The 24,359-nt window shown below is 39.2% G+C and overlaps 1 protein-coding gene across 1 annotated transcript in view; it reads right to left on the bottom strand.

The window, feature by feature from the left end:
• Positions 1 to 24,359, bottom strand: part of mid2 (midline 2) — a 139,730-nt gene that overhangs the window by 96,010 nt on the left and 19,361 nt on the right. The window contains exon 2 of the mRNA XM_034137659.1: positions 10,635 to 10,693. The gene's annotated coding sequence lies outside the window, so the exon portion shown is untranslated. The remainder of the gene's footprint in view (positions 1 to 10,634; positions 10,694 to 24,359) is intronic.

Here is a 24,359-nt window from a genome sequence, read left to right as displayed (position 1 = left end):
CTCAAGAAAGTGATCTGGTTTTCTCTGCCTGCACACATTTCTTAATATTATAGTGCCATATTATATACACTGCTCAGAAGCAATTGTGTTTAATTTGATTTCACTCCAAATGTTATTTGGAGTTGTTAAATGTTGTTATACATTATATCTCTATTACAATTAATTATTCTTAACGTTGTAAAATAGCAAGAACATTTTTGAGCCGTCTCACCATCTTGTAACTCAAACGACTTATTTGTTCCTTCATCATTTTAGTGTGATAAAATGCCATAGGTTAGTAGTAACACCTTTAATGTCGATAAAGATGACATCCTCTAGTCCATCCTTTTCTTTATTCCAAATTCATGCAGTCGTAAACAGATCAATAAAATACTCAGAGGGGATAAACAAACAAGTTGCTTGGTGTGGCATCGCTCCATCAAATTTCCATTAGTGTCGCCACCTCAAATTTGACATTTTTCAGCAATAGAGTCAGATGGCAGATATTCTGCTCTCACTGCCACCTACACGAAAAACACATTTTTCTATGTGGCACAGCTAGAAAAGGTTCTATCTGTTTGTTTTTGTTGTGAATTTTCTAAAAGTGGACGATGGAAGGATTGTTAGAGTTTGGCATTTTGACTTTTAAAGAAAGAGAGGATGTACTTTACTTTCCGAAGTCCTAATGTCAAACTTTCTGCACATCAAACTGGACACGTATACATTATCTACTGTAGCTACAGTGCAAGTGCTGAATCTGTCATCTCTGCTATTGTAGTCAACTACCTTTAGTATAATCTATACATGACTGCTTCCTCCAGGACCTAGTAAGAGTAGTTAGACACACATTGAAGCAATTCCTTACAGTGGAGTGGTGCATATATTTAGACAGGGAAAGGGCCAGATCGATGTCACATTGGTGACAGGATCAGATCTAAAGCTGGGTATGAGAAAACTAGATTGGAGCTGGCAGTGTAAACCAAGCTGAAGACATGGTGACCCTGTCTGATGGAATAACACTGTATCCTTTGAATGGCAAATGTGTGTGTTTGGTGTGTGTGTATTTGCTCGTGTGTGCGTGTTCGCAGTGGAGGGAATGCCCAGGTTTCTTATCATAGCCACATTGCCTTCTTCACCCTCTGGCCCAACACCAAGACAGCCTGGAGCCGAACACAGACAGAGCCAAATCTAAAGGGTGACTACAACTGTGTTTGTTTGTACTGTACTGACAGCGAGAGGGAATACAATCAAACACAAAATGACTAACAGAAAATGTACAATTTCCAGCCATTCACATATATTTAAAAAAACACGTTTTGAAATAAGACAGACACTACTTTACTTTACACTGCCATGCAACACAAGCAATGGAAATATTTTATTATTCTACAATTAAGACTTAATATATTTAATTTATCCTTTTAACGGTTTGACCTTTGCAGTTGAGCTGTAAGTCTGGACTTGGTAAAACACATGGATAAGATATGTTATAGCCTCTTAGTCAGTGATGTTTCTGCACCATTATTTATATTACATAATATATATGGGAATTATACAACTCTGATTAATTAAGGCCACCTCATTATGAATTGAAGTAAAACATGCAAAACCAATATGTCGAAAATAGTTGTATGTCCAAAAATCTTGAACCTAAAGTCAATCTGTACCTTTTGAGTGCAACTTACCATAGAGAACATGTATTTTATGGTAAACTGTTGAGATATGCTATAATATGTCACTGATACAACCTAGAAACACGAGTTATCACATCTACCTTGCCTTTCAGGAAATACACTTTGATATTTGTGTGCAAGTTATTATTATGACCACAGTTCAAATAAAAAGATCAATAAAAAGGGAACATGCAAAAATTAGATGAAAAGGTTATCAATCATAAATCCACAACAGCCACCATATAGCAGCACGTAACAGAAACACTATCAACAACAAGCATTCTCTTTGTCAGCCAAACTATTGTTAGATGACAACACTGTAACACTCATGTAACTTCATCCGATAGCATTTTATATTAGCATGTCTGTCAGAAACCCTTAAAAAGAATCTGGAGTCAGAGTTTCCATAATGTCACATTTGTGTTTTCTGCTTGAGTAGCTGCCCCGCTTGGGAACAAATAGCTTGTTGTCAGCTGTCAGAATCTTTAGGATCATGGCAGCTGCTTTTTTCTCTAATGATGCAACAAGTTGGATTTTGTTTTACGATAACACTGGGAGTCGTAGCATAAGACTGTATCACAGTTAGCAGCGTTCTCTGTTTCCAGGGGCAACATGATGACTTGTTTATGTGTGTGTGCGAGTGTGTGTGTTGCAGTTGACTTTAAATACAGCCCAACTGAGACACATAGGCATTAGCTGTTAAGAGTTAGTGGGTCCCCACACTGCTACTACATTACTGGTGTCTGTCACAGAGCCATTAATATGATGTATTGTACTTCATAATGAACAGCAGGGGCGGATTTAAAATGGCCGACAGAAACAGTTGTGTAATGCAAAAATGTACAGAAAACAACCCATTTGTGTTGTCAGACTTTACAGATAAGGTAGAAGGCAGGACGTGGGAGTTTACAGTAGGTCTGCAGGCCAAAAACTCTGCCATATTGTTACTTCATTATAGTCATGCGCTATTGAAAAATCAAACCAGATCACAAGATTTATTTGGTGAACATGCACATACCTGTTGTTTACAAGACATTTAAATTGTTAAAAAAACAAACAGAAGATTTAAGTACAAATAGTTAATGTACTACTCCAGTAAATAATATTCAACTGTATAATTTCATTGATACATCATAGCCTTTATCATATCAATTACACATATTTTCAATTGAAGAGTTTTACATTGATAGAAAAATCTACATTTTAGTCTAGAAATATAACTTTAAAATCACAGGTTGATTGAGAAGAAATGTAAAAGTCCAGTCTGTATGAAAGTGATGGCAGGTGTCAGTGTTTTGATGTGTGGCACTCATGATTATACTGTATATGGATCAGAGATCAGGCCTTAAAAAATACATTTCAAATTAGAGCTGCTTAGTATTGGACAATTATGCAGATATGGTCAATTGTGTAAAATGAGTATCCAAAATCCCCTGGGTACCACGGAAGTCGTTAAGGATTACAGACATGAAGATGTGGCTCACTCACCTTATCTCTGTCACAGTGGATCAATAGGACCCTCCAGCTAAGCACTTCAAATGTAATTTCCCCAATTGCAAAGACCCTATGCTTCCCTTCGATGCTTGGCTACTAAAACCTGAGACCAGGAAATGTAGCCTCAATAACTTTTTCTCTTCACTGTGTAAAAATTGAGTGGTTCTCGAGTTACATGATAGGCTACACTGAGGACAGTTTCGATGAAAGATGACTGGAGTAGAAGGGCTCAACACGATAAGTCACTGTATATAGACCATGTGCACGCACACACACAAGTACAATTACACACACCCTTCTAAAGGCAGTGGCTCCACAATAAAAAGTCATCCAGTGATTTGTATGAAATAAGCCACAACACAACTGCCACCGAATGCAAAACAATAAAAAGAAATACAGTTAGATACGTTATAAGACTGTCAACTGAACTGAAATCACCTAAAATGACACTGCTGTGTACGGACAAAACCTCACTGGTAACATAACGGGTTATTTGTGAACAAAGCCTGAGTGTGCTACTGTAGCGGGAGAGGGGAAGATTTGAAGCCTGTGAGGAAGATTGGAGACATAAAAACAAGCACACGGAGGAGACAGATAGAGAAAATATGGGTCAGACAGAGAAAGACAGGCAGAGCTCAATGTAAATCAGAGTGTGTAAACATGTACAGGCCTAATCTCATTATCCCTCGTCCTCCTGGGCCTGTGATCAGACGCTTGATTAAAGCAGGAGATGAAAGAAAAGAGTTAGAGGACAAACACGGAGGTAGGAGGGAGGAAGGTGATTGAGTATCCTATAGAGAAGTAATAAAAAGAGATTAAGGGTAGTATGGAGAAGCCAACATGTGCATTAAAGACTCTAGTGTATTGTAAAAAGTACATGTGCACTATATGAATGCGAGTATGGTTAATGACATGCAAGATTGTACCATTAACAATATGTAACAACTGTTGGAAATCAATTGAAGTAAACCATAACAAACAGTTTTGTAATGGTCTCTCATATACAAGCATATGTCAAGCATACTATGGTTGCATCCAAATCAGAGTAGGCTCTGCGCTTCATCTACCCCTCTCACTCCAGCTTTTCATTTCTTCTATAGGGACTATGTGGTTAGTGATGATCAACATTACACATTTATAGTTTCAAAAGGAAGCTTTTCAGCACACTTATTTCTGTAAGAAGAGAACTGCCAAAAATAAGTAGTAGTAGTAGCAGTAGTAGCAAAGGGAGGATTTATGCATACTTTAGACCTAAGGGATAAGCAACTGAAACTCCCCACAATCTTTTCCGTAATATATAATTTATATTCAACACTGATTGCATGTCCTACTCACTTTCTTTAAACTGCTTAATTCTTGGTTGAGCAGCAAATTACCTCATTATTTTGGCAACTCTGTGTTTGAGGCACATTCTCTTGACGTGCACATGTGCTGTGCCGTGATGCGTGATCTGTGAAAACACTGATCCCGTTTGACCTGAACAACCCCTTTGGCTGCACCTACCGGGCTGGGCTGTGGTCCCACCAAATTACTTCTAGTTAGGGGACTTTGAAAGGAGGGCGTTCTGAGGTGACTGGAGGCTCCTTTGACAATATCGTGTGTGAATAAAGACTGTCAGAATCAATAATTCTGCAAATTAACTGTGAGTTCGAGTGCCTGGGAAAGCATTGGAGCTAACTCTGACGAACGCAGAAGTGAAACTTTAATGTTGTTTCAGGACATTGTTCCAGCCCGCAGACCTAGCAAAACGTGTTTGTTCATATGTTGTTTGGCGGCCTTGCTATGAATACTTGTGCTGACATTGATTCACTGGATAAGTACTCTTTTTGCTCTGTAAACATGTTTTCCCATTTGCCACAGGTTTGTTGCCTGTCGCGACAACTCTCTCCTCTCTATTTGCCGCAGTTTCATTTCATTTCATTGTAATACAGAAAAAGGAAGTCTTCCCACACGGATACAAGCCGAACAATGAATTCTGTATATTAAAAAGATTCTCAATCTCCCGAGATACATTGCAACAAAGGATATTAGCATCAGCAAGGATGTGTTCTGTATTGTGCTACCGACACTCAGACAAACATGAGAAAGAGAGTGCAAAAACAGAAGTGTGCTACCAGTTATTGAGCTTTATTTCAGGCATAAGCCATACAGTTGAAATGTTGAGCAGACCAAGCTGAATGTGCAGTATGATACAAATAATGTCTTTGATTCAAGTTATTTCTAAAGTTCACTACAAACTGTGTGAAATTAATCTTATTGGACTCTTGTAGACCTTTAAAAGTTCATTTACAACCCTCAGTAGAAAATTCCAATTGATCTTTAGAGTAGAACATTGAAAAAAACAAAACAACAAATAAATAAATAAATAATGTGCTGTTATTAAGTGTGGGCCAATAATGCAGTGGCATTTCACACTTGATATATTTTCTCATATAGTTAGAGCAGACACCATGAAATAGCCTATAAAGGTGTTGTCAGAACACACTCCGGCCTGCACGCACTGCTGTTAAAGTGCTGTTACGGTAACTGTAGCCTTGTTCTCCCGGCCTGTCTTTTATCTTTTCTTCTTTTTTTTTGCTTCATCTCCTTTTGCCCTCTACTCTTTTAAATGCTGACCTTTTCCCATTTCACCCACATATCTGCTCATTAACATATACAGTACCTCAACCTTTTTCCTCCTTCCCTGATTCAGTGGTTCATTATTGTCTTCACACCACCTCCATGCCTCTTTCTTATGCTCAAACTCAACCTAATTCCCTCATTGCTCTAGCCCCTTCCATTCCCCTCTCCTCCTCTCCATCACTCAGAGGAACAGCCGAGCTCTTCATCAAGCAGACGTCAGGCATCCGTCAGAGTCCAGGCCAGTCTCGGTGTGATTGATTTTTGGCCCACCTGCGTCTTTCGTAATGACCAACTGTCAGTTGTTTTACTGCCCGCATGCCTCCCCTCAATATCTCCTGTCACCGCAGCATCCAGAGGCTAAATCTCTCAGCTCGGACCTACAGTGCATTATCTAGCTTGTCTTCAGAGAAGATTTATGTAGGTAAACCATAGAGTCCGCTTGTTCTCCATCCAATCACCAAGCAGAATGCAATCACGGACCAGATGGTTATCTTAAGAACCAAATAGATTATATTGTGACAATATCTCTTTTTGGACTTAATGTTTTTAATGTTCTAAAGGCAATGACTTTTCTGACAGAAGCTTTGAAATGTGTTTGAACTTGCAAGCATGAAGCTGCTTTGGTTTAATCTAACAAATTGTAAAACTGTTAAAAATGGAGGCAGCTGACTTTTTCAATTGGATAAGGATTCTATTTATTTGTTCGAGAAGAAATAATTTATCACAAAACAAGATGTTAAACAAGTGAATTTCCAGACCTTGATTTTCACAAGATCAAACTTCTTTCACAGAGACATATATGTTTGTAGTTCGGCTCTTTGATAAATATATTTGAACGTGAGGGAGCAACCCGCTTACATTGTTGCAAAACCAAATCCAGAGTAGATATAAAAAGGACATCAAGATCCAGACTGAAGCCAAACAAGCCATTACATTTCACCTTAAAGAGTGCACAGGATTTTGTTATGGGCACAAGATGTTTCTTCTTCAACTGAACCCAGACCTCAGTGTGACTCTAAGACATCAGATGATAAAAACATGTCAGGATCAGGAACACTTTCAAAATCTCTACATGTCCCGTGGCGACCTCCAAACTGCTGATGTGTAAAAGGAGCTCTAAACTTGACTCAGAGTGAAAGCAAGGGCACATCACTTCCTCTCGCTGCACTAACCTGGATGCCAAGCCTTTTGATCATCTACAGAAGTCAGGTGCATCAGCTTCTGGATCTGGAGTAAGGCAACATTTCAAGACCTCACTCTCTCTTTTTCTTTATTCTGCTGCGGTTTGTCTCCAATATCTTTCCTTCAATCTTAAACCCTTCCTTCCTTCCTTCCTTCCCTTTCCTTACCCTCTTTCTCTTCATCTGCCTGGCAGGGACAAGCGCCCATGGAGAGCACGGATGCAACAGAAGGCCTCTTTGAAAGAGATCTCTGGCTGCAAACCTTTCATCTAGTGCTCTACCTGGCCAAGGCAGGGTACCTCAGCTGTCAGAAGGCATAGACCAGAGGAGAAAGGAAGGATGAGAAAAGCGTAGAGGAGGAGAAATGGTATGCATGAGTGGGAAAGAGAAAAGGGCAAACTATTTATATATATAGTGTAAAAATAATCTATTTATGACTTAGATTAAAAATGAGTGAGAAACAGAACCAAGGATGAGAGTAGGCAGGAAGGGGACCGATCTGTCCAGTGCAGCAGAATTATAATATTTGCATTTACACCTGCACCACATGTGATCGAATCACAAATGGCACATATTAATAGCAGGTATGAACAGGGCCAGAGGGGCCCTTGTGGCTCATATAGGAAACAGCCAATTTACAAGCTGCTGCTAATACAGCTATCCTGTAATGATGCTGTATGACAGGGCTATTCAATTAGTTTGGAATGGGGGCCGGTTGATGAAAATGATCCAAAGCAAGGGGCCGGGAAAAAGATGGCTTGAAATATGAGCAATCATATTTAAGAGCTTCAGATACAGTAAATACTACAACAGCATAGTGGAGTGCATATATTGTGTTTAATTCAATCAAACAACATAGCCCCAAGGCCTTTATAGATCTAAATGGCAAGTTCAGAACTCAGTAGGCCTACATGTTTCATTTGATTTCATTTAGGTGAAATGATCTAATCATTCACGCAGAGATGCAATCAATGACAGGAGTTGTCACTACAGTATAGTAGGTGGGTTCGAAACCCGAGCCCGTCGAAGTTTTCAGGCATTGTCTACCCCTCTATCTCTCAATGTAACACCCTCTCTGGAATAAAGGCACTATGGCACAAAAAAAATAAATAAAAAAAATCTTAAAAAAAAAAAATCTTAAAAAAAAAGAATTGATGACTTTTTAACATTATACTCAAAGGGCCAGTAAATATCACCCCGGGGCCGGATTTGGCCCGCGGGCCGCCAATTGAATAGCCCTGCTGTATGATGTCCTTTTTGTTGTTCTGTTTATGTTTTTATGTTTCATGTGGAACCTACTTGAGCAGGTCTCCCTTGAAAAAGAGATCAATGATCTCAATGGGATACACCTGGATAAATAAAGGTTTGAAATGAAATGAAACTCATGCTTTCACCAGAAATACGTCCAAGATAGAATGAGTCAATCATCTAAAGTCTGCTTATAAGTGTCAGTCCTACAGTATTGAGCTATACGCATAGAGAAACAACACAGGAAAAAAAAGGGGGTTGACATGATACAAACATACCACACTGTGTTTTTATGGGCATGGGTATACATTATTTGCTTTAACTAAGCACTATGTGAGTGCACTGAAATGATTGCTGCTCATTCAAAGCCGTGCAGCATGCAACATCACAACTTTGGCAGCGTTATTGTGTGCATTATCTCAGCATGCCACTTTGAGAGGCAACAACTGAGTACTTGGAGAGGGAGAGATGTGCTACGACAGGAGGCAGGCACACAGATAATGTGCGGGTGTATTTGAGTGCCTGCGTGTGTAAAAATCCTTCAAATACCTACAAAAAAACTGGCTGCATGATTCTTTTGGTAAGGCACATAATAACTCAAAAGCCTCCCATTGACACCGGCTGTCTATAGGCATGAAGGACAGCGAGTTTGACGAATGGATTTTCCTGTAGCCGTCTACCTGTGCAGGTTACGCATGGGGAAATCAGGGAGGAATGATGCAAGGCAGGTCTATCCTTAGTCCTAGGTTCCACTTCTGGGAACACAGACGAGGATCATTACCGAGTCAGAACGCGTTGCAGAGGCGGACAAAATGTTGTTTACCCCAGACACGGCCAGCCCTTTCAATTGTCTGTACCGCATAACAGAAAATGGAAATTCATCATTTAAGTCAGCAGTTATTTAAACTGTAATCTGTTCTTGAGAGGCCATCATTAAAATCAAACAATGTTTGCCGATGGGCAAAAGCCTGGCTTCAATTACTTTTAAATGAGCCTCAATCTAGCCTTTTCTTCTCACTATCCCTCCTTCCTTTTGTATCAAAGACAACCTTGATCAAGTTCATATTAAATGTAAATGGTTCACATCAAAGACGAACAGTGTAACCATGGGAACAAAAACCCTATTCATAAGAAAAAGTTATTGTTATTTTGTCTGTAGTACTCCAATAAGCCTTACAAGCCCAAGGGTGACAACAGCAAAGTAGAAAGTATATCAGTGAGAATCAATGTTGCATGAATTTATCTAGTTACATTATATTTATTATGGGATGTCCTCCGATAGGATAAGTTGAGTCACAAGCAACGGTATCTTCTGGCAGCCTGGTATTTAACTGCATGACAAAACTGCCTTGTCGGATAGTTTCGAGGGCCGCCTGTTTCTTAAATGATGTAACACATTTATTTAATGCCCAAGTATTCTATTTTTTAACTTAAAGACGTTTTTTTCAGGTTTACAACGTTTAAAGCATAAATTAAACAGCAACAGTAATACGGTCAAAATGACATTTCAGTAATTGAGAATGCATTGTGTTGATGAAGTTGATCCTGTTCAATCCATTTCAACCTATTCTTTATCATCACAGTAAATAACTTCAACAATTGTTTACGTGAGAAAACTGCACACCCACTCAACCAGTATATAATAAAGTCAACATGGTTTCCCCACAGAAACAAAGAGCACTTCACGCGCGTGCTACTCATCCACTGGAGGAGGTTATGTGCTGTAAGCTCTTGTCAGGAGGATACGCATTGGGAAAAGCCAGTAGAGCGGTCTTGAAAGACAAGAGGCTAAAAGGAGGGAGCTGACGAGGCCCAGGATTCCAGCTATACAGTCCAACAAGAGCATTATGTTTCCTCCCAGCAGGGGGGCGGAGATGGCTGCCAGGCTCCATGCGAGGCTAGGTAGCAGCTTAACAAAACAAACCACTTGAGACATGAATGAACATATCCACTGCTTATCCAGTTATTTAAATCAGTGTGGCTCTCAGCAGGTTTCAATGCACTACATGTGCTTTAGATGGGGCTGTGTCCTAATCATAACCATGGTTATATCATCAGAAGGGGTAAAAGAAAGACTTTATATGTGTTTTCTAGCCAATACACTTAATGTATATCTTATAATATGATGTAAAAGAATATAAATCCTCAGCTAAAGAGCAAAAGAGGATCTAATTGAAATAGAATATGCCATCTCTAATAGATGGTAAAATATGGTTGAAGCAGCGATTTTATGATTAAAAAATAAGAGCAGGGATGGTCATAAATTAATAAACGTGTATTGGGCCACAGATTCCTACCCCCTTGGATGGGAGGGTATCGAGGAGTTGACAGAGATGTGAGTTGGGTTGAGAGAGAAAAGAATCATGGGGAAGGATCCTGCTGAGTGGAGTTAAAAATAGAGCATGAAGTGGAGGGGGGAGGAGGGGAGCCGACGTACCTGTGGGCTTGGAGGCAGCCTAGTTAGCGATGAACAGCTCCACTGTGGACAACGCTGGGCTGGAGAACGAAACAGAGAGAGAGATATGGTGTTAGAGAGAGAGGGAGGGATGGAGACAAATTAGATACAAAGGATAAGGATAAAGTGAGGTGAAAACCAGACGACAGATAATGAGCGAAAATGGAGAGAAGGGGAAGGGTTGCAGGGAGGATAATGACAAAACAAGGCAGATCAGCATGAAACCCCATGTTTGAGTCTAACACAGACAATTATTTCACAGTAGGCTGCGGATGGCAATGACTGGCAATAGTCCGCAACAGATGCACATCCTAAACGTACAAATGTTTCACAAACAGACACACAGACACTTACACACAAACACTGGGTGTTATATTTTAGGTGCTAGAGCCAGGGAATCCATAATTAATTATTCCACCTAAGCCCAAATAGACACAACACAGTTAAATGTAGTAACACATCATGCTACTGTAGTTCATGTTGCCAACTATAAACAAGTCGTTTATAAATAAGGCAGCCAACCTACTTTTTAGTGTTGCACCAAATTGATCTGTGATCCTGAAAAGTGTACTGTCATGGTCTATTCCTTCCTCGTCTATAGATTATTCTCACTTGAAGTGTTTGCATATTTTTAACACCATGATGCTTATTTTTGGTAGTCTACTTTGAACAGGAAAACAGGCTCTGGCCATACTGACTCTGCAGTTACTGTTGGGAAAATACTGAATGCACTCTTCTAATATCAGAGTAGCACATGATAACAAAGGCCCTACGTAGCTGCGTACGTAACAGGTGATTACCTAGAACAGCGCCAGGACACACTGTTTTAGGCATATGATAGCTATGTGACAACGATTATGATTCAGCCTCTATGGAGATAGAAATATGACTGTCATGTTTATTGCTTACGCAGGCCTTAGCTAATCATTGAATACTGCTTTGAACCGGTATTCTGCATCTTGTGACTGAAACACCCTCTCTGTATACAAGCATGTCAAGGACACTGTTCTGGGAACTATTTGTCCCACGCAGCCCTGCGTGTGATGACTGCTTCCATTCTTGCAAGAATAATAAATACATGTATCCTGATATTGAAGACCAATAGACATGATACCCATATCCACTTCCAACATCCCAACTCTAAACCATACACTACACATCTGGATTAAAAACGAATCTACAGATTTGATCACCACTTCAGGTGCCTTATCATAGATATCATTCCTCAGATTTAATATTGGGAACAACAAAAATGTAGGTGAGATCTGGCCTCAAAAAGGCTACTGTAAAATATTGTCACCAGTATGCAGCCAAGCAGAGGCAACAGGAGGCAGTCAACAGAAGACGTGCCAAGTTGCCAACATAGACAATCAGTGCATTGTTTACTCAAGGGCCAGCCAGGGGTGGTGCTACTTTTTTTTGTTTGAAATAATCGGAGAAAACAGAACACATGGCCATCATTTGGATCCTAATAGGCTATTGTTCCAACCGGTTCAGGAGGGATTCCAGTGAATTATCCAAGGCCGACAGAGAGAGGGAGAGGAAGACTTGGCAGGAGAGACTGTCCCGAGCAGCTGTGTTGTAAATACCTCCAGATTCTTCAGCTTCCTACCTCAATACTGTGGGATTTTGTATTATTCAGAAAAAAAAGAAAACGTTTCCTATATGCTTGACCTATTATTTTGACTTTTTGGAATATAAGTTTTACTCTTATTTATGACCCACCATGATTTCAATGTTATGCTTATATTTAACTTGCTTTCAAAGTCACTGTGGCACTAAAATGTTGCAAGGTATTTTAACAATAAACCAAATACATTGTGTGATCACTCAATTCCCATTTTTCAATTAGATCTATTGGCTGCACTTTGAATAATGGATTATGCTTATAAATCATCCTGAAAGGATCCATTAATTTTCCAATACAGCTCATCATTTAGCATATCAACTAATTTAAATGAGTTGTGCTAACAACGCCATGGTTAATTATGAACAATGTGATTGCATGCTGCCAATCTCTCCTCTTGTCTTCCACCATTACTGTCTCTTAATTATTGATGCGCATAGATGTGCTACAATTTAGCATACTGATTGCATAATAAGGAGACAATAAGAGGAGAACAGGCCTGTCAATGAATGACAAAGTGGTGCAACAAGTTTCCTTCTTCTCTGAATGCCAAGTAAGTTAGTATTCTCTTTATCACGTACAACAGAGGAATAAGGAAGACAGGCTAAAGCATTTCATTTGAAAAAAACAATGAAATAAACAGTATACAGCAAATAAAAACATGTGTTTTCAAAAAGGGGTTCTAACTGATCCGGAGTTAAATACTTTCTTTCATTGTGTTATTTCAATTGCTTTGTTTACAACGTTCTGCATTTCAATACTCATCAGTTTTTGCATGCTGTGGATGTAGTGGCAGTTGATATCTAACATCTAAATGTAAAAATATGATAATGGTCTATACCCGGACATAACGCTCTATTTGAGGTACCATATAAATTAGCAGTTACATACAGAAAAAGTTATCATCCAGAAATGCTCAAATAGTTTTACAGCCACAATAAAACAATATGTTTTTATATCTTTCAAACAACCCTTATACAGTACTTGTTGACAGCATATAGTATATTATTGTCTCTCTCAAGTTATGACTGATGTGCTTTTGTTTTTAGATGACAACGATATCAGTTTTACCACAGTTTATCATACATTTTAAAAAAACATGAGGGATCTGATGTCATAATTAAACCCTGAATTCAAGTGACCAAAAAGAAACAAACAACAGACCCTCAACAATTGAAGAGAAATATAAAGTTACGAGTCATTTTCAGAGCAGCCAAATGTGCACCTATTCCTATTTGAGTAAACTACGTCATTAACGCTCATCAGACCAAATCACGAAACATGACTTCATAGGGTGAACGCCTATGATAATTTGCAAGCAAAAGTCTTCAATGATGCGGTATATGTGGCTAATAAGCTTTATTTAGATCCGTCAACATGTTCAGACATGTTATAAGTTCACAGACATTTCTCTAGAAGATGTGGACTGACATTAAGAACAATCTAACTAAAACAGACTTAAGAAAGTTGACCAGAAGTGAGTTACATAAAAAAAATATATCAGCATGATTTCCCTAAAATGTACCAATTTGATCAAATATTTCCATCACTGGCTTGTCATAACTGGACCCAGGTTAAACGGGTTGACTGACAGGATACAAATATTTACAAGGAAATCCTCTCTACTCTACAATCTATATGGTAATTTATATCATCACAAAGTAACCCCAGGAATGTATAACCGATTGATGACTTTCATCCATCAATTTATTTGACGGTGTTTATCTGAGGTCGGGTCGCTATGGCAGCAGGCTAAGCAAGGTAGTCCAGGCGCTCTCCAACAACATTTTCCAGCTCCTCAAGCCAGATGAGAAGAATAACCACCTTGGGGTCTTCAATCAGTTGAACAGGAAACCCACCAAAGGGCGCATGGGAGACATTCTAATCAGAGGAACAAACGACCTCAACCTCCGACTGCACCAGAGCTTGAGGTCACGGTCAGTATGTTTCTTAAGGTCCCCAACGGGACACCTCCCTCACCCTGCCTCGATATATATATATATTTTTTTAAAAGGTCACACCCTTGGTGAAGCTCAGTGCAAACAGGTTTGATATATTGCCAGTCTGTCCGAGTCCTTGAATGGTTGTGAAACTGAAGCACACATTTACCTAAATGACAGTTGTTACATACTCTTATTATAATACTCATAATATAAACCTACTGCAAATCAACATAGGGCTAAACGGGCCGTCTATCATTTGGCATTTTCCATTCCAATCTCAATCTAAATCTCAATGTTTATTTATTTATTTATATAGCACATTTAAAACAACCTCAGTTGACCAAAGTGCTGTACAGGGAACAAATTCAATATAGAATAACACAATAGGAGTCAACTAATAAAACAATAATTTAAAACAACATACAGATAATAATCCATTGTTTCAGTAGTACATTTTTCCGCTACTGGCAGTCAAATCAGGCTCGTTAGATCAGATAGGCAAATATTCCACTAATCAAGGTCACCCAAAGGAGGGAGTAGTGACATCTAGTTAAACAATGTAAAGAGTGGATGCATCCTTTAATTTTGGAACATTAGGATCCTCAGAAGAGAAACAGGTGTGGCAGTGAAATCCAGAGGTCAGCACGTCATACATTAACAGAGCTGGTGATGTCAAAGAGGTTGCTCTGACTTAATAGGAAAATACTGCGTGTAACCTGGAAACAGCATTGTCATCAACCCTGTGAACAGCATAACAACCAGGCTTTCTGACTCAAACGCCTCTCCCTTCTTACACATGCGTTTATTCAACTATTTCATCTTGGTTTTGGTTATTTGCCCACAGGTTACACATGAAATTCTCCAACATCATTCACAGTCTTGCAGAGGCACTGCTTCAAAAGTAAAACTCTAAATGTGTGTCATAATTTGATGCTTTTATCACTCAAGTAGGTTATTATTGAGAGAAAATAAAGCTAACCTTGTGCAGCAACAAGCCTTTGATGTGGATAAAATGTCTTTCTGACAACTGGGTTTTGCAAATTGAAAATACTTTACCATCACATTTCAAGATTGTGTTTTGCAAATGAGATATCTCTGACCCTGATACTGTGTGTATGTCCACTTTTTTATTTATGAAGTCCAAAGTGAAAGTATGTCTCATAGGACCAAGTACACAGACCATCGTAACTCCTTTTAGAGAGACTATTTTACATACAATTTATAACCCTGATGTTCTGATACATATTCATTTATATCTTAACTTATTAAAGACAAGTCAGCTGAGTATTCTTGTTTCTCCCCAGTACTCACAGTTCTCTACTCTCCTTGGTAAATCAGCAGCGGCACAAATTGCAAAAATGCACCTTGACATTAGCTGTCCTTCACTTCTTCCAAACCGCTGTAAACTGCTGTAGGGGCTGGACTTTGTGGTCACGACCTAACTTAGTACTTGACAAATGCCATTAAATATTCCACCAACACACTATTAGTCTTGATCAAATTAAAATGGCTCCATTTTCTAGGCCATCACAAATCAACTATTAATATGCCAAAAGGGAGTATCACGCATAGATAAATGGCAGTGGTGCAATGTACACCGGCTAATGAGTTTTGAACACCGCTGACATAGTTTGGCTCAAATGCAACACAAGGGGACAAGAGCGATGACTTCACTACATTCAATTATCCGGACTGAACAGAGGCTGTTGCTGTGCTCAGTGAACTCAACCTTCAGTGGGGCATCTTATATTTTTCAGGGAGAGTGGATTAACTGTCAAGGCTTTGATGGAAAAGAACAGACCAAAAGCCTCAAAGAGAGTACATATTTGTCAGGTTAAACACTTTAGAGACTGTGTTTTAATGTACACCTTTAACATATGATACCAGATAGTAATGGTGGTATCACACAAATTACAAGAAACCAATTCCACATGTATCTTTTGGGTGCCAAAGTCAGAAGATTGTAGCTAGAAAAAGTTCTGCAAGTAACTTTTTGGGTAACAAAGGGCTCTCTAAGTCTTGGGGCGGAAACTTTATGAGAAAGGGCGTTGGTTGCCTCTTCCAGAATTAGCTCAGCACACACACATCCATTCTCATTATCAGCTTAACCACAACACACAGGAGCCACTTGTATCACCAGGGAAACTCACACATCCGAGCCGCGTTTCCTGGGATGACCTCACTCACAGCAGAATACAAACATTGTACGTCAAGCCTCAGCATTTTTTCCCAGCATGAGAAATGCAGTAACTGGTCTTTTTTTTAAAGCACTAAACTGTTTTTGTGTCCAATCCGTGCTTGTAAGACAAGGTCAAAATGAATTGTGTTCGAAAGACATTACCAAAACCTTTATGGACTTTTATGTTTTCAATAATTTATAGGGGACAACTTAACTGCTGTTTTTTTATTGAATGCACTTCCTTACAGTATATAACACATTCTGAAATTACGGAATACATGTTACAAATAGCATATTGTTCTTTTCTTTCATTTTATTGCTTGCATGAGTATATTATTGTACCGAAATTAAGTAGGCCCCAATATTCAGAAATGTACGTTTATTTGGACAGAAAATACCAAAATGGAAGTTTAAGACATTCTATTCTTGTCTTGCCTTGACACTTAAAATGCTCTCATACATATACATATGAGCAATAGGGACTGAAATGAACAACTATTGAGGAGGATGTAGAACATTGAAGACATGTTGGGATTTCTTGTCCCAGCCTCAGGGTAGCTAGGGGCCATGCTCTAGCTGTTGTTAAAAACAGAACTACCTTGTTCTCTATGCTTGTGTTGTAAACAAGCTATGCTTTAAAAAGTAAAATAGGCATCCCAAAATACGGAATACAGGAATACAGGGAACATAATTTACAGTCGAATGAATATCTGACTTATTGCTGTAGTAACACCCACTGCTGATGGTCAGCGTATTTTCCTGGGCATTTTTTAAAATGTGGTGCCGTATATTAGTGAGCACACTTCAGTTTGACATTTGCACTAAATTCAATGTAAAGTTTAGCATTGTGAAATTAATGAGAAGGACTCCCTGATTTAATGAACTTGGACCGTGATGTGCACTTGTGGCTCATAACCAAGCTTGTTCTAATTGGGTGCCAGCTACAGCCGGGTCTTAGTCCCAATGTAGACGGTTCAATAAGGCTGAACCTCTCACCTTAATGACTGTCAACTTTTCTTCTCAGTCGGATGCACTTTTAATTATCAGCTCCAAGGCTCTCTATAGCATCTGTACTCAGAGGACAGGGCTTGCCTTTTAACTAAGAACCTCCACGTTTACAGAGTTGGCTCAAAGTCAGACTCAAAATCCGTTAGCATTTCTGAATTTAGCCACAGAGCAGCAGAACTGCAGTAACCCCTTCATAGAAGTGCCGTCTTTATCCTGGCTGCTACACTAATATCCAGAGCTATAGTTTAGCTGGTCATTCTGAGCGGCAACGTGCCATGACAAAGCTAACAAATATGTAATTTGACAACTACTGACAGCCATTATCTAAATTAATGGAGAATTATGCCCATTTTAGGTTTAAGTCCACACAATTTTAATACCAATACATATTTGTTATTCCGTGTTAGAGCTGTATGACCTTGAGGAGTCAGTTGGGAGAGCAGCTTTAATGCTACATTTGCTCTAAAAATCATGAATCATTTCAGCATCAGCCTCCCTACATCACACTATATCATATATTCTCTCACTGCACATGTCTTACTAGACCTTTCCACAATGAGATAATGATGCGACAGACCTCATCAGAATCGGATGTGTCAGTCATGTGAAGAGGGCCTTGGAACAAACAGAAGCCTAATCAGGCTGCACAAACTTGTTGTTTTTTACCCACCGCAAAATGTGCATATTCTGCTTCCTTCTGCGGTTCAACCAAACAGACAGCAACAATGGCTCTCCACCAAGCAGCTGTTTCTCTCTCCCTGATGAAACTCTCACAGGGGCACTATTATTGCAAAGCACATTCTCTTCCATCAGCTTTTGAATTAATCATCACTGCTTCTCCTATGAGTCTTATTTCAACAGTCATACTCCTCGATGCACAAAACATAAATACTTCCGTAAACAATGAAAAATTCATAGAATTAAAAATTATCATCAATTGTGATATTTTCTCTTTTATGCAAAAACTGTACAGTAGATCATTTATGTGGCAAAAGACAGTACACGCTGCTAAAAATGACTTGCGATTGTACCTGCTGTGGTCGGTTATTTTGAGTATTGCTTTCTAAATTATTAATTTATTGGACTATCTTTACTACCCTGGCTCTTGATTTGATGAAAAACTTTTACTACTTCATCTCAACTGTCTTCTTCTGTGGTTTGATCTTTCTAGCCTGTCAATGTCAATAATGATACTGTGGGAGGTTGGGAAGGAAACAAAATCCAAAAGCGATTGCACTCTAAATGTTTTTATTGTGTTTGAAAAAGTGAACCTAATCTGAAACTAATCTACACTCCCACTAACCAAACTACACTTCAATAATTGGGTCAGTTTCATTCAGAAAAAACAGATACGCTTAACCATCACGGTGTGTAGTGTGGCAGGACAACAAGTTTTAGCGAATAATCTTGCTGGATAAGCCAATGTTTTATTTAGCAGGTAACACAGCTGGATTAACATTTTAGAGCCACAGGCTTTTTTTCTTCTTCTGCTGTGTTGGATAATCAGACAAGAGTTAAAGATGGAGCCGAGCAACGGCCTTGTTAGCTGCTGGGCTGCCAAAACAGCATGTTTTATCTTGTAACGTTCAAATAGAAATGTTCTCAAAAGAAAGGCCACGGGCTCATCTTCCAACTGCTGGTTCATCTTTTAAAATAAACACAATGTACTCAAAGCTATTGTTTCTCTTCGAGTGAAGTTCAGGTCGATAAGATGCAACACAAAAATAATCTCACTGTCTGATTTTTACAGAACTCTTCATGTCACCATCTGGACCGACACAGATATCATTCGGGGTGATATTAATTTCATGTAAATGTTGTGTGAAATGATTCATTGTTTATTTCCTCAGTAAGGGAGCAAACAGCTTCAGTGAACAGTATCTCATCACAGATGAAAGCATAGCCTGAATACAACATGCTAACACTGGCTCAGTTCTGTTCCATTATTAATAAGTTTCTTATTTGTTAAGAACATCTAATAGCCTTAGTTTTTTGAAGTGCAAACCAGACTTTGTGCCGAAAAAATAAATCACCAGTTTCTCATCTTCTGAAAAACTTCAATGTTTAATTGTGATATTTAAAAAATAGCACAGGACTTAAAAAGGACAAGAGAGAGAGAACACATGGATAAGTCAGACATCTTCACACTGAGTCATATTCAGGCCAAGTGAGATGGATGGATGTCTAACATTAGTGAAGAAGATCAAGGGACATTTGAGAAAAGCGAGTAGGAACCCATTTAAACTGCATATATGGGCCAACATCAAACACACCACCAAGAGGAGAAGGTTGCTGAGTGGGAGTCATCCCGCTCCTTTGCAGTGTTTCCTGCAGCTCCTGTTCTTGCTCTACTGTCTTCCTCTGCGCCATCTAAATATTTTATATGTAGCCTGATGTTATGTTGGGGATGTGTCCCACTCTTTGATCAGACAGACTGTCATTGATTTGTTGCTGGAGCAGAGTAGGGCATTGACTGTTTCATCACATAGGAAGAGGAGATGAAGACAGGCTCACTGAACAAAAGCAAATCAATAAATAATGCATCACCAGCCTGTCTTCAGCTGTTTTATCAATCATTAAAAGCCCAATACTTAAGTTGTGCTGCTGTAAATAGCTCCTTGTATTTTTCTTGTAAGACGTGTACTCTTAAGTAGTGAAAAAAAGTTTAAAATACTACATTGAGCATCTTGACAGTGCTCTTTGAAAATGCTATAGCCAATGCAGCAGTAATTACAGAAGGATAGTTTTCTGAGTCAGGCAGGATAAGCTGAATACTACAAAATCATATCAGCTCTTGTTGTATTAGCAAGCCAAAACCCACTGTCGCTCTGGCTTTGATGTTCAAACTGCGGTCCTGCACAGCTAGGAAAAAAGTGTTCTAAAAACGGGCCTTGAATCTGAGAGTGAGAGGAAATGTTGCTGCTGCCATAATCCTATGGGTAATCGTTTACATTTGATCACCACGCATGAATATGAATGCTGTTCTGCGTGTCCTTGAAAAATCCCTCCAATTTTCAGTCTCTCGCTGGGGCAGGGGGACTGATGTGAACATTTTCTGCACTTCTCCCGGAACATGACAGCCATTCAAAGGGCTTACTCCAACCTCCAGCAAAACGACTGGTGTGAAACACAGTCATAAGTGGCACACTTTTAAATGTATTCAGTGTGGTGTTACGAAAACAGCACAAGGGAGACAAAAAAAGAGAGAGGAAAAAAGGAGCGGGTGCTCGGGTTCCGAACAATGCCAAGTAGAAGATTACAGATGGCTGGCTTTGTGAGAGGTGCTTGAGCATGTTTTCAGGCTCATTTCAGTGTAATTTTCTCTCTTTATCCATGGGCACGCAGCCTGTGAAGGGTCACAATGAGGCATGGAGCCGTGTGGTGGATTGAAAAAGGAAGGCCGAACAGGGCAGACGTATAGGAAGAAAGAAAACTTGATGGGGTTCGGGAAAGGTTACTGTTAGTCTCTGGCACAACGAAAGACAGTAACATCATGTTTGCATGCACACAGAAAATTATGCACGTCACAATGCTTTAGACATCCAAATTGTGCCCACAATATGAACATTAATAAGTATTGTACTTTTAAATTAGTTGTAATGAGTTGTGGTTTTAAATTCAGAACAAGCTAAATTCGTATGCAAAGATATACTTTTAAAAATGGACAAAAGAGGGGTTGGGGGGTTTAGAAAATAGGAAATGTAAAAGTTGTTGTGTAATGTTGCCTTTAAAAGAGGGCATAATTAATAGGGACAAGTAATTTTTTTACAAGTTTCCCCATTTCCTTTAATGTGTTAGCAGTTCAGTTGATATTGCCCAGTAGAGTTGGGATCCCAGCAGGGTATTATTACGTTAGATAGGTCTTTTAAGTTAAAATCCTCCCTCTAAACAGATTGAATATTTTCACTGAAATTTCAGGTTCAGGTTTTTTTTTTTTTGTAAAGTCCCCCTGAGGATAAGCCTAGAGTTGATCTGTTAATAGATAGAGACAGATTTTTAAGGCAATGGGGTAGAACCAAGGATCATTCCCCAGGATATAAATTGGGTTTATGCTTCTATGCCAAGGAACCAAGATGCCTCCAGGATAGATATTGATTTATTGTTCACTGTAGGATTCCACCCATTGATTGTCATCACACCAAAGTATACAGTATGATGTGAATTATCAAGCCTGTAAAAACACAAAAGAATTACAACTATATGTGCTATTTTTAACTACCCGATGTAGAAGAATGATAGTTAGCCCTGTTTAGCTACTGAAATGAATGCAGGGTATTCAATAACAGCACAAGTAATATTGTTTACATTATTTTACTCGCTGTGTGATAGCATCGATTAAAGCTATAGCTTAAAGTGGACCTATCATGCTATTTTTAGGCAATAGCATAGGTCTCAGATATATACAAATATATAAAAAACATGTCTATGAAGTGTTTTGCTCAAAATACCAAACAGATCACCCATTCTTGCCATGCCTCATATCCCTCTATTTCACTTCCTGTTTCAAAAGTGCTGATTTGGGGTATAAAGCTTTAAAAAAATAATAAAATGATAAAAGAAAAAGGAGGGGGCCGAGCTCATGCGGGAGATTCTACCGGCATATTCTGCGGTGATGAAACGCCATATCATGGATTATCAAGGATTATTTCTGAAACAGTATGGAGCTCAAAGGCTTTCTCTCTTGCCGGTTGTACCACAAGGCGAGTTCCTTTTTATTTCCTGCTTCTTCACACACATGCTCTCCAGTACAGGTTAGCTCTGAGTGTTAGCGACGCTAATGTACACATGCACCGATCATATTACGTCCAAAACAGTCGGGCATTGTTTCTGATAGCAACGTTTCTGATAGGGACGTGGGTGTAAAGCCAGCCTACATTTCCGATATTACGTCACATCAGACGCAAATCTGGATCAGCTCCGTTGTAGCCCCATTTTTAGAGATTTGGGTATGGAGGAAAAGAGAGAGGGTTTTATTTTCTGACGCGGCGTGAGTTCCCCGACACACCGGGGACACATTTATGTATAAAAGACATCAAAACTTGCATTTTGCATGATAGGTCCCCTTTAAGCAGTCGATAAAGGCTTTGTTTCCTCACAATCCAATATGAGTACTCCTTTCTTCTGTTGCAATTTGCTTTAAGTTATCTCCTAACCCAAAAAAGAAGAAGAATTTGAATCCGGCCAACTTAATAGCTGCTATGCATCCCACGCAAGAAGATTAGTCTACTCATCTTTTAGTTATCGAACAGATAATTAAACGGAAAACATTTTGACAATAGGATAATTGTCACGTAGAAATGACACAAACTCATTGGTTGCACTCATATCAACATTTGCCTTTTTTCTTTGTTTTTTGTATAGCAAGTTAATTTCTTTCGGGTTTTGGATTGTTTAGCAAAAACAAATATGCTACATGAAGGCAACCTGACATTTCTGACATCCTTGTTCCAATAAATATAAAAGAATAAAAAACTGAGAAATGGGCATGCCATTTCTGCGGGGCGCTCTGAGAACAGACATGACAGCACATATTTAATATTTATATAAATACAAACTCCTGTATTGAGATGTTAGTATTCTTAGGACTGCTTCAACACTCAAAGACGTAGTGGTTCAACAAATGCTTTAAAGTGCCCTAGGAGAATGTGAGAGTATTTACTGAGTGGGAAGACATTGACTAGAGTTTCAGCTGTGTCAGGTGTCAGGACCGAGGTTCAAGAAATCTCCCCTCTGAGACATGCTCAGAGACTGAAGCAAAAAATGACCTGCAATGACTTCATATATATACTGTGGGATTTAACACTATAATACGACTGAAACCAGAAACATGAGACCCACAAAAAAACCACAGTACCTGGTTCCCATGAGTCAAACCAAGGACAAAAAGCCCCAAGAGAATCTGTCACAATGCAAGCCATGTCCCACCCAGTCACATTTTTGATGTATAAGCTTCTAAAGAGCCGAGCATGAAACGGGCTCTTTGTGCAGAACAACGTTTTACAGAGAACAGTGGCATAATATCTGGTGGGTTTTCCCCTTGAGTCAGGGGAGGCCATATATGCACATGACAGAAGCACATATGTGTGATTGTGTGTCAGAGAAAAGACACTTACACACAAGGCCCATTCAACTAGATACATGCATGAGTTTCTCAACACTTCAAGTTCAATGTCCTCTCACTCACACACTTGCAGACACACATTTGGCTCCCCTCTCCACTCTCTTGTGACAGAATATGCCCTTTGTTAATGTTCTTTGAGGGAGCGCTGGGGAGCCAGGCTGCTGGGACTCTGGGAACGGACATGAATAAATGGACTGTCCTTCAATGCAGCATAAGAGAGAAGCCAAACACCCCAAGCCCATCTTACATCCATTATCAAAGGGCCTTTTGAAACAGGCTTCAGCTACAACTCTGCCACGTTTGAAGTGGTACTTACTCACACACATATCCAAAACCCCATGTATTTGCATGAGCATTTGGTGTATGCACGCACAGCAAATGCAAAGTCCTGTATTATACAAACAGACAGAGAAATTCCTGTGTGTCGGATCCAACAAAAAAGTCCCTTCTGTCCGTCTAAATGACAGGAAACTAGATAGGCACTAACAAGGACCTTAGCTATGAAGAGATATTGGAAAGGTGCCTTTTAGAACAGGAAATTAATATTTGATTCAAACACTGTCGCTTTTTAGAAAGTGCCGTCTTGTATGCCTAGAAAGGAAGATATCACGAGAACCATCTTGCCACTTTGACTTAAATGCATGAAATGTGAGAGACTAAATTGTGTATAGGCTATGGATGAAAGAATATATAAGAACATGTTCTCATTCATTTCCCCCGAAGGACTGTTTCCAAAGCAGTCTCTTTGCCAAAACGTCTGACATGCATGTTGGAAAAGTTACTCTCCATTAGTAGTAATGTGTCTCTGCTTCAAAGAGCTTACTAGGCG

This window comes from Trematomus bernacchii, unplaced genomic scaffold (assembly GCF_902827165.1).
Source record: "Trematomus bernacchii unplaced genomic scaffold, fTreBer1.1, whole genome shotgun sequence".
Classification (NCBI taxonomy): domain Eukaryota; kingdom Metazoa; phylum Chordata; class Actinopteri; order Perciformes; family Nototheniidae; genus Trematomus; species Trematomus bernacchii.
This window is presented reverse-complemented; position numbering and strand designations above follow the sequence as displayed.